General features: G+C 39.0%; 1 protein-coding gene across 1 annotated transcript in view; it reads left to right on the top strand.

Annotated features, from left to right (window-relative positions):
* sptbn2 (spectrin, beta, non-erythrocytic 2) overlaps nucleotides 1-3,964 on the top strand; it is a 125,758-nt gene that overhangs the window by 85,229 nt on the left and 36,565 nt on the right. The window lies entirely within an intron of this gene.

Genomic DNA, 3,964 nt, shown 5'->3' with positions numbered 1-3,964 from the left:
CAGAAATGGCCTACTCCCTCGAGTTCTTTATGAAGAACAAAAAGTCCATGCTTTTCTCTGCTGTCACAAGCCGCCTGCCACAAAGAAAACTATTTCGTCCTCAGAATCCATATTTTTATGAATGGCGCGAAATGTAATGCTTACGTCAGAGTTTGTAAAATCGTAGTAAATTTGTGTCGTGTGTGACTGCTTTTCGGATAAACTCAATCGTGACATGGGCCAGAGCTCACGACGTTCCGACCTTCAGAATCGCACCGTGTACGCCCGCCTTAAGGCCAACTTTTCCTAATCACTGAAAGTGTTAGGGATTTGAAATGTTAAAAGGCTGAGAAAATTGTGACTTGACTTTCATTTTGAGTGACATTTCCCTTTAAAACTGGTTTGTGTCACACATGCAGAAACTTTAAAATACACAAGCAGACATCACTCATTGTAATTAGGTTAAAAAACAAGCTCACGCTAAACGTTTCTGTAACTTCTTTAGTTCAGGAATGGGCTGTCAAACTGTCACGAGACTCAATTACCCACATTTCTTCATTGACGAAGGGTGGGGCAACCTTTTTCTGCTCTAGGCCATTACTATGACAACAACGAAGGTCGCTACTATAGGAATTAGTGATCAGAGATGTAAATGTGGGCAGAAACGTGAGCAAAAAGGACCGGAAGGTGTAGGGGTTAACAATAATGACAGGAGAGAGAGATGAAAGAGTAGAATATACGGCACGCCCAAACAGCAGCTACACAGCAGCAATTACACCACTGCTACCAGATGTTATGTGTGTGTGTAACATGTTTTGGTTGTTAACATTCAGCAAGTGAGTTATGTGAGTTTAAACATCTGTTATTGCACAATTCAATGTGTTCTCTGAATTCTTCTAATTCTCATTGTCTGTTGTTTATGTCTCTTCTTTTCTCATTGGTACCAAATACTAGATGTCATCTGATGTTGTCTATATATTTCTTTGAAAGAAAGTAATACTTGTATTTAGAAAGGATGCATTAACTTGATCAAAAGTGACAGCAAAAGCTTTTACATTGTTGCAAAAAAATTATATTTCAAATAAATCCTGAAAAAATAAGTATCACGGCAGCTGAAAATTCAGATTTGCCATCAGAGGAATAATGAACATTTTAAAAATAAATTAAAATAGAAAACTGTGATTTATTTATTTATTTTTTTTTAATTTTGCAGTATTACTGTTTTTTACTCTAATTTGATCAAATAATTGCTGCCTTGGTGAGCTTGTAAGACTTCTTTCAAAAACAAAAACAATCTTAGCACTTCATGCTTCCTTCTGCTGACCAGCTTTTTGAAGATGCTGATTTCATTTTCCAGCAGGATTTGGCACCTGCCCACACTGCTAAATGCACCAAAAGCTGGTTAAATGACCATGTGTTGGTGTGCTTGACTGGCCAGCAAACTCACCAGACCTGAACCCCATAGAGAATCTATGGGGTATTGTCAAGAGGAAAATGAGAAACAAGAGACCAAAAAATGCAGATGAGCTGAAGGCCACTGTCAAAGAAACCTGGGTTTCCATACCACCTCAGCAGTGCCACAAACTGATCACCTCCATGCCACGCCGAATTGAGGCAGTAATTAAAGCAAAAGGAGCCCCTACCAAGTATTGAGTACATGTACAGTAAATGAACATACTTTCCAGAAGGCCAACAATTCACTAAAAAAATTTTTTTTATTGGTCTTATGAAGTATTCTAATTTGTTGAGATAGTGAATTGGTGGGTTTTTGTTAAATGTGAGCCAAAATCATCACAATTAAAAGAACCAAAGACTTAAACTACTTCAGTCTGTGTGCATTGAGTTTATTTAATACACAAGTTTCACAATTTGAGATGAATTACTGAAATAAATGAACTTTTCCACGACATTCTAATTTATTGAGATGCACCTGTATGTTCCCCATGGACTACTTTTATACCAATTAATTTATGTTGAATGAAAATCCCTGTCACCTAGGATTGTTTTTTTATTTTCTATTATTTCGTTATTGTTTAGGCTAAGTAAGTTTAGCCTCAAGCTGGAAAATTGGGTGTAAAACAAACAAACAGAAGTCAGCTACCACAGGCATCCATATGAAAGGTGTGGATCATAGGAGAGCATTAGTAAACAATGCAAGTTGACATTTATCTTTGACTTTGTGTAGATGGCTGTAAAATATTACAGTGAAATGCTGGTTGCATCCAGCGCACATACAATGTGAGATGACATCTCAGAATGAAAACAGATATTTGAGAGTTTATCTTTAGGACATCAGAGCTAATGCATTCCAGTTATAGTTTGCACAGTGATCCTGCAAGATCTCTGGTATTGTTTTCTCAAAACATGACTGTATTACCCAGAGATGTGCATATGTGTATGTATGTGTTTGCAGATAAATGTTGTGTACACAGTTTAATACCTCTGTCAGTGTGCTGTCAACATTGCACTGGCCAGTGCGGAAAAACTCCAGACTTGCATCAGCTTTCAGACATACCTGAGCTGCTTATGTGTGTGGTGCACAACAGTTTGTGCCCACCTAATATTACTAGAACACAGACAGGCTCAAAACAAACGTCAGTTACCATAAGATTTGGATCACAAGACGTATCACAAGTGTGGAGCAGCAACAACATATCAGGACATTTCCATGTGATGATGAAAGGGGAAGAATGCAAGAGGAGGATTAGAGCAGTTAACTTGTCAAGTGTTTACATTTGACACTAACTCAGTATCAGAGTTTTTTGTTAAGTTTTGAGCTCCATGTCAACAGACATGTGGCTGTGCTGTCTCTCTCTATTGCCCTGTCTCACGCTCTGTTTCTCCTGAACATCACCTCGGGAAAGCAACTCTGTCACAACACGACCAACCTACTGTGGAATTTGCACACACTCACAGTTATAGATTCACACGAATACATGGAGAGTTTAGTACATTTTCTCAGGTGCCCCCCAAGACAGAAAACTTCCCATACAGAAGCATGTCCTAAAGACCTAAGCTGTTAAGTTTCTGTGCAAATTCCCTGTATTTCAGTGTATTGCAGTTTGTGCTCTAGGCCAGAGAGAGTTGATGCATGTATTTATGTCTGTTGTAGTGGGACTACCTGTCATATTGAGCCTTACACAATCACAGAATATATACAAAGTTCTGGCATGAAACTCTAGATGGCGCAGTCTGGTAGGTCTCAATCTGACATAATGACATCATTATCACATGGCACAGCTGATTGGTTCTCTCATGTATAGGTAGCCAATGAGCTCGCTGCTCAACATTCAAATATATGAAGTGCTTGCTGTAGCAGTTGCAGCGTACTTCAGAAACCCTCCACCTTCCCCAGCTCCACCTGTATAGATCTGCTATGGGGTGATTCATGTATGCTATATGGGGGTTATTCCATATATATGTGCAGCAGCAGTATTTCTTACATGCTCACAGCAGCATGTTGTGGATGCATTGGCAGTAGCAAGTCTCGGTACTTGCTCTGCCGCAGCAACAGCATAGCAGATCTGTTCCGCCAAGACCAAACACATTAAGGGTGTATTCACTAGAGATCGACTGATATATCGATTTACCGATATTTTTCCCGATATTTAAGCATTTTACCATAATCTGATAACGGTTTTGTAATATCGGATTCACCGATAAACGCGCCATCTTGTGGGTGTTTTGAGAATTGTGCGCAGGATCGCCATTGCAGCGCGTCTGAGGGGAGACAAGACAACAACAACGGCATGGTGCAGGTACTTGATTTGCTGTAGTTAGTAAACTTTATTTAAAGGGGTCATATGATGCTGCTAAAAAGAACATTATTTTGTGTATTTGGTGTAATGAAATGTAATGTGTTTATGCGGTTTAAAGTAAAAAAAAAAACACATTATTTTCCACATACTGTACATTATTGTTTCTCCTCTATGCCCCGCCTTTTTGAAACGTGTCGATTTTTACAAAGCTCATCGGTCTGAAAAAG

Source organism: Sinocyclocheilus anshuiensis, unplaced genomic scaffold (genome assembly GCF_001515605.1).
Source record: "Sinocyclocheilus anshuiensis isolate Anshui unplaced genomic scaffold, SAMN03320099.WGS_v1.1 scaffold1531, whole genome shotgun sequence".
NCBI lineage: Eukaryota > Metazoa > Chordata > Actinopteri > Cypriniformes > Cyprinidae > Sinocyclocheilus > Sinocyclocheilus anshuiensis.
The sequence above is the reverse complement of the archived record's forward strand: the minus strand, read 5'-3'. Positions and strand labels throughout refer to the sequence as shown.